The sequence below is a fragment of the Medicago sativa genome, chromosome 5 (assembly GCF_051527215.1).
Source record: "Medicago sativa cultivar Bolivia chromosome 5, Bolivia_mono, whole genome shotgun sequence".
NCBI lineage: Eukaryota > Viridiplantae > Streptophyta > Magnoliopsida > Fabales > Fabaceae > Medicago > Medicago sativa.
In genome coordinates, this window is record NC_140753.1 from 49,515,365 (window position 1) to 49,523,732 (window position 8,368).

Here is an 8,368-nt window from a genome sequence, read left to right on the forward strand (position 1 = left end):
ATGCTATGATTATATTTATTCTCTTATTTCTTGTTGAAAAGAATGTTGCTGGTAAGCTATTTTTTCATACTTTTCAAGTATCTGTTTTTACTCTATAGTCGGTACACAATATTTTATCTCATTTTTGTAATATTATTTTATCCTTTTTTATTACAGCATATATTATTGGATGTCAAACCGATGATGATTGTCCAAAAAGTCAATTAGAAATGTTTGCATGGAAGTGCGTTAAAAACGGATGCCATTTGTTTGCGATGTATGAGGAAGATCCATGAGAGTACATGCACGTCATGCACTGAAGAATGAGTTATCAAACACAACAAAAAGGTTTATGCAATGAGTCTTATGCTAGAATATTCCATAGTTTCTATTGAGTTATTGTGCTCACACCCAATATTTGTATTTTAAAATTATTTTCATTTTCTTAATTTCACAAATCTTTCAATTATGTATTTGTACTCTAAGATGTTGGTAATGTAATGAAATAAGACACTAAAAAAATATTATAATTAAATGGGTCATGTTAACCAGTGCCCCCGGGGCACTGGTTAAGGAAGCAAAGATAGTAATATTTGCATTGATAGTTGTGCAATCAATGCATTAAAAGCTTAAAAAGTATCTTTTTTGACTTAGAATTTCTTCTTTTAGCATCCTTAACCAGTGCCCCCGGGGCACTGGTTAACATTTCCCTAATTAAATTATTTCCTTCTCTCTTGATTTTGGATGCGTCGCAATGACCTCCAATTGAAACTTTTCACATTTTCTTTCCAACACCACCACCTATCATGTTATCTTGAATAGTTAAGTTTTAAAAATAATATTTTACTTCAAATCCTATAACTTTAATTTTATATCGCAATATTATTACACTTATGGCTTTTTGAACAATTCAATTTATATTTCTCTTAAATGGAGATATTGTCAGTTCATTTCTTTCTGATGAGAAGAAATTATTAGTTCTAATGATTATAAAATAATTGTCTAGAATATATGAAAGATAGAATTTTATTTATCCAAATTTTGGAGTCTTTTGTAGAGGGTTTTGATGTTGGTTCTGGTGTTGGATGGGATCCTAGATTTGTCCCCGAAGTTGTTGTCTATGTTGGAGAATTAAGGGTTCAGTGTGTATGTACAAATTTGATGTTTATTTTCTTGTTGCTTAAAAATTTAAAGCTATTCGTTGATTTATGTACATGAAGTGCTAAGCCTGTGTCACTCTCATTGAAGAATGTGTTTTAGACAAAGTATTTACTCAAGTATTTTAGTCAAATCAATCTTAAGACGTAACTGTGGACTCTGGTTGCATTTGATATCGGTCGCTAAAACAAAATGAGCCAGACATAACCTTGTATGTTTTTCAAAACATTCACCGTGGCTCTCCTTAAGGTAGTACTATGTTCAGGTTCCCATTAATTACAACCATGGTTCGATTAACAAAATCTATGGACTATATAAACCTAAATATTTATGTCTAAATACTAAGCATAAACTAATATGTCTATTAATCATTTCCATATACTTCCTCCGGTCTTATTTATAAGAAACATTTGACTTTTTTTGATTCATTAAATAAATGATGTATTTGGTCTATATTGTAGACAGAATACATTAATTACATAATGAATCTAAAAAGTCAACTTTTTCTTATAAATAAGACCGGATGGGGTACCAAATTAATTTACATAAATATTGACGAATCAATTGAGGAATTCACAATACATCGACGGGAATCCTATATCGAAGAAACCAATACAGTTACATAAATCTTACTCCCTCCGGTCCTATTTACTGGTGAAAGTTGACTTTTTAGATACATTGAATAATGTATGTATCTAGTCAAAAATCTAAACCAAATACATAAATTATTTAATGTATCTAGAAAGTAAATTGTCTCTTGTAAATAGGACCGGAGGGAGTAATTTATTTTGTATATATACGTGAATTAAAGAATTTATCTGATTGGGAGTGTTGAATAAATAATGAAACTAGAAAATTTTATACTCATCCTATCGTTAAATGATTTTATACATAAAAAAATCTACTATGAGTTCAGATTTTGCAAAACTATGTCATCTCCCCCATTTTGTATTATTAATTGTGATTACTGATGGTCCGATTAGAAAAGTGTACCAAATCGTTTATCAAGTAATAATATCATAAGTAAAGTATTAGACTATAGTTAGTTAGAGTGTTTGAGAAGCTTAGCTTACGCAACTAAACTCTATATATAGGAACACTCATGTATCATTTCAATCATCTTTTATCAAATCTATTGATTCTCCTATGAGTCTTTATGATTATCTACCACATGAATACTACTATGCTAGCTGATCACTATGATCTTTATCCCTGGGATTCCATGATTCATAACATGGTATCAGAGCGATACCCTAGGGATGAAGATGATGATGTTGCTTCCGCTTTCGATTCAAAAATTGACGAAGATGAAGAATCTGATGATGCAGCTTCTGCCTCTACGATTTTGGAAACTTCATCTTCTCACGATTGCATTGTTTTCCGCAGTTTCAAGTCTCCGATTGTTCCGGTTTCTACTCCTTTAATCGAACCAAAATTCGATGGATTCTCCGTCAAGATTGGTGATATTTCATGCATTTTCATTGATTCTTGCAAGAACATCGTCGATTGTGACGATTCTGTGTTCGTTGCTTCCGAAGAAGACGGTTACGTGAAGGTTCTTGAACCAGAATTGAAGATTCGTAACTCTGTTTACGGTTTCTCTGAAGCTTCTGAACATTTCATCACACACGCACCTCCGGTGAGATTGAGGAGCGTTGTTTACGGCGTTGCCGCCGTGAGGCCTTTTGCCTTGTAGTTGTTCGTCTGAAAACAGTCTGAACAACTTGCTTCCGCCATCAACAGTCAGTTTCAGTTTCTCAAGTTACATGACGAATCAATCATCGATTTCGATCCCGGTGGAACAATTGGTTCGTGTTCGTTTTTCTCCGTTCTCCGACGAATCCATTTTCGCTTGTGGTGGATACCTTGGGCTTGAGGAAAGAAACTTTCTTAGCATTGATTTCAAGCGACAGAAGTAATGAATTTGAACAAGTTTCACCTTTCGTTGTTGAAAAGCGCGTTTGGAGAAGTGCTTCTTAAAGAAGTGTGGTTTGGTTACGTTCAGAATCATGCTTGGATTTGGCTTACAGCTTAAGATGTTTGAAGAAGAATTTCTCTGTTCCTGGCTTAATTCAATTTTGATCTTCATCGAATCACACTGCAGGCGTTTTTTTTTCTTCAGCATGTTGTGTCGTTCTCTGACTCTCAACAAGTCCAGAAGTTATTGCAAGAAAAAGTTGTTTATGACGAATTCGCGTTTGCAGATTTTGAAGAGCAAAATCACGTTTCTAGATAAGTGATTTTGATTTTGGATAAGTGCGTCTCTGGAAAGCTGTTTTGGTTGTTTTTGAATAAAGTTGTGTTTGGCTGAAACGTGTATTTTTGCAAAATCGTTTTCTTTCTCTTCGACAAGCTGATTACAGATTTTCAGATGAAGAAGATAGGCTTGTTTGTTCTCACGTGTGGCAGTTTTTCCAGCTGGATTGGGTTCTCACTCTTGGGCATGGGCCTGTCATGTTTTTCTATCATTCATTGTTTTTTTTTACTTAGCTTCCCCCCTATTTTACTTAGCTTACAGTATAATGAATAAATTGTATTTTCATTGTATTTCAAACTCAAATTGGTGAGTTTTCCCACTTTGAGTTTGAGGGGGACTATTAGACTATAATTAGTTAGAGTGTTTGAGAAGCTTAGCTTACACAACTAAACTCTATATATAGAAAGACTCATGTATCATTTCAATCATCTTTTATCAAATCTATTGATTCTCCTATGAGTCTCTATGGTTATCTACCACATGAATACTATTATGCTCTCTCTCTAGCTGATCACTATGATCTTTATCTCTGAGATTCCATGATTTATAACATAAAGTGTCGTATTCGCAAAGATTGTCGTTTCATCTAAAGAATTCTCGTTACTTGTTTTAGAACAAATTAAAATAAAAGAGATATGGGTTTAGAGTTTGCAAGTTTGCAACAAAGCAAGTTTACCTGTTTGATCAAATAATGTTAGCGGCGGTTAGGATTCTTTGAATCCTCTCTATTCATTTCTTGAAATTAATTAACAGTCAAGCCGCGTTCAATTATTTTAAGTAGGCTGTCTAAGTGATGAGTTCGTTGAGACGTGATAACCTAATCGGTTTGTCAAGTTGCACCTGCTGGCCGCACGATGATGCTTACGTGCGAGGTCTTACTCTCTCGGTTGATTTCGGTTTATCCCTCTGCCTGTTGAGTTGCACCTGCTGCTCACACAATCATCCTTACGTGTTGGGTCTTACTCCCTCAGGGGTGATTGAAACATAGACTTAAATTGGCGTTCCTAAATTTCCAAAGGTATGGTGGCCAATGTTCCTAAAAGTTTTCTCATCCATGAATCTTAGAAGTACATAGCACACTCTTCCTCTCGGTAGTTCTACAAACGGGCATCCCTATCAGCGTCTACCTTACCAAGGTACGAGGAGAATGGAGTTGCTAGGTTGATTTAAGTCGTGAAGTCACTTGTTTCCTTCATTACTAACTACTTACTGCCAGATTTCAGCAGATTTGCATCAATATTAGTTATGTCACCTCCTAAGCACTTACTATCAGGGTACACTCACTCTCGGTTTGTTTCACTAGTTAATAATTAATTACTTCCAGGTTAGACAGATATAAATATCAAGATATAACTATCAATATTAGACTTTGTCACTAGCTAAGTGTCTAAATCAGGGTTATGCGTCAGAGGAGACAAATCTTACGCATTACAGCAAAACTAAATAGCGAACAGAAAATAACTGAATAAACGACTTTTAATTAAAAATTATCCAACAAATAACACAGAGGTTCATCCTAGAACTCTAGCCTAAAAAGATTTAGTTACAAAACTCAAGCGGTATTTATTGGAAAAGTTTCCACCTGATTTTGGGCTAAATACGCGGGCTTTTGGGCACAAAAAGTCACAAAACAGCGCCTTGGTCCGCAATGCACATGCACCTGGTACCATGTGCCAGGCACATGTGAGTGCCAAGTCAGGAGCCCCAGTGCAAAGTTTTTGGGTGCCTAGCACTTCCTCCTGTGCGTTAGCCGCATGTGAGTGTTGTCCGGTGCTAAAAACGCTTGTTTCTTCGTATTTTTAGGTGTCTGCTTCTATGTAAAATGTCTTGGAACTTAGGAACAAAATTTCTCCCTTTGTAAAGTCTTCTGAGGCCTCTTGAATCTTCATTCTTCATCTTCCCAAGAAGTTCACAAATCTTCGGAGGTATTGCTTTGTCGATATGTATGATTTTTTCGTGAATTACATCAAAAACATCCTAAAATTGCTATGTATGGGGAAGAACAGAATTACAGACTCAAATATAGAAAACATTACAAATGTCCCGAAATCATAAACAATTGTTCTAATACTCATCTCTTATGCTGGTAAAACCTACTTAAAATAACCGAAAAACATGTTAAAAATAACGTAAGATGACATGTCATCAATTACTATGCTATGTTTAAACTATTTTTTTTAGTTTCCCCTTTCTATCATCAAAGGTTGAAATTTAATTAAAAATAATAATTGTAATGATTAAAGTTTTTACGTTTTCCTTTTAGTAAGTGTGTAAAGGAACAAATGTAACACAATGAGTTCATTGAGACATTTAATAATCATTCAAATTTTAGGGAGGCTTATTTAAAACTCTATAAATGCTAGAATAATAAATTTTTATCAGAAAATCATTCGCTTTATAGTCATCAAATAATATTATATGTTTGGTACATGCAAAGAGAGAAAAATATGGCTAAAACTTTCGAGTTTGTGTATGCTATGATTATATTTATTCTCTTATTTCTTGTTGAAAAGAACGTTGTTGGTAAGCTATTTTTTCATACTTTTCAGGTATCTTTGTTTTTATTCTGTAGTTTGTACACAATATTTTATCTCAATTTTGTAATATTATTTTATCATATTTTTCATTACAGCATATCTTAAATTTGTATGTAAAACCGATGATGATTGTCAAAAAAGTCTATTGAAAACGTATGTATGGAAGTGCGTTAAAAACGAATGTTATTTCTTTGCGAAGTAAGAGTAATAGATCCAAGAGAGTACATGCATTTCATGCAATGAAGAGTGGGTTATCAAACGACAAAAAGATTTATGAAATGTGTCTTATGCTAGAATATTCGGCAGTTTCCATTTAGTTATTCTGTTCACACCCAATATTTGTATTTTAAATTTATTTTCATTTTCTTAATTTAATAAATCTTTTAATTATGTCTTTGTACTCTAAGATGTTGGTAATGAAATGAAATAAGACACTAACTAAATATTATAATTAGATTATATTATTCTCTTGATTTTGGATGCATCACAATGACCTCCAATTGAAACTTTTCACATTTTCTTTCTAACACAACCACCTATAATGTTATCTTGAATAGTTAAGTTTTAAAATAATATTTTACTTTAAATCCTATAACTTTAATTTTATATCACAATATTATTACACTTATGACTTATTGAACAATTCAATTTATATTTCTCTTAAATGGTGATATTGTCGGTTTATTTCTTTCTTATAAGAAGAAATTGTTAGTTCTAAGGTCTAGTCGATCTTCATTCCATGACATTGTGTTACCATGAATCTTCACGGGGTTCATGATGGTGGACGGATCGTCCTTTAAGATAGAGGTCCTTATATCCCCCCGGTACTCCTATTGAGGTATAGATCCCTAGAATGGATGACTCCATTAAAATTGAACAAAATGAGGCTAGTATTAAAGATCTCAGGTCAGATGAGGAGAAGAGAGAGTTTGTCGTTTCCGATATATTGGGACCATAACCTCTTATATAGTGTGATGGCCATTAGGGTTTTCCATTATTTCATTAATGGATCATATAGACATCCACTCAAATTGAGTCCATATCAATTATCTAAATAAAAATCTAATATCTTTATTAATTAATTTAATCACTAATCAATTAAGTCTTAGAATAGATAAATATCTAATTAATTTAGGGAAAAAAAGATGAAGAAAAAAAAAACTGCACCCGGATGCTAGTATATTGGTATGCATCCTCTTCCTACTTTCCAAAAAAAAAAAACTTTCGCAGTGAAGCCATATTCAATCAGTCAAATTTTACACCTCAATATATTTTACAAGATGAATCTTAAAAACAAGTAATGAGGTGAATTTTCCCTCAGAAAAAGTAATGAGGTGAATTTATTTCAATTTATATATCAATTTCAAAAAAGTAAAGAATAAATTTATTTCAATTTATATATCTTATACATAAATTCCCTCAAAAAAGATATCTTATACATAAATAAAAGCATAGAGATAAATAAAAACCAATGAAAAGCAATGAGGTCTTCGTTCAATCAACTCGAACAAAGAAAACCAACAAACAAAAAACAAATCTCCCAATTAACAAAAATATGGATTAATAACGGCTTGGACATGTAGAATAAAAATTTCAATAAACCAAACATGTAGACATGGACATGCTCTGATATCATTTGTTAGAATTTAGATCTAAATAAAAACATATTTGATAAAACATGTTCAATAATTATGAATTAATAACGGAAGCAAACAAAACATTGAACATGATTATGATGAAAATGTTTGATTTATCAAGGATATTAATAATTAGGTATTTGGAATATGAAGTTTTGATGACAGTCCTCTCAACAACAATGATATGAAACAGAGAAAAGATGGTTTGTCGTGTCTGGTATATTGGGGACTATAACCTCTTATATAGTGTGATGACCATTAGAGACTTCCATTATTTCGTTATTGGACCATCCAGAGATTACTCATATTGAGTCCATATCAATTAATTATTTAATTCATTATCAATTGTGAGCCTTAATTACTATAAAAATATTTGCTCACATAATGATGTTGGAATATACATCCTCCTGTCACTATTATAAGCAAAATTTCACTTTTTAGATTCATTCAATAAATGATGTATGTGGTCTATTTAATGGACCACATACATCATTTATTAAATAAACCTAAGAAGTAGATTTTTGCTTATAATAGTGACCGGAGGGTGTAATTAAATAATAAAATATTCCAATAGTTATATCCCCAGACGAATCCCTTAAAAAGGGCTAGTGTAAGGTATTGATTGTTGGGGTCGGTAACTATTTTGTCTTCGTATTTAGCTTTAAGTGGAGTCCCATAGTTTGAGTCCTGCTCTTTACCCAAACAGTATTGCTCAGTCCCAAAGCAAAATACCAAACTACCCCTACGCATGTTAACATGCGCAAGTACATAATGTACGTAACTTAAGTTACGTAGCGTGA

The 8,368-nt window shown here is 32.7% G+C and overlaps 1 pseudogene; it reads left to right on the plus strand.

The window, feature by feature from the left end:
• Window positions 1–515, plus strand: LOC146922674 (uncharacterized; annotated as a pseudogene).
• The last annotated feature ends 7,853 nt before the right edge of the window (window positions 516–8,368 follow it).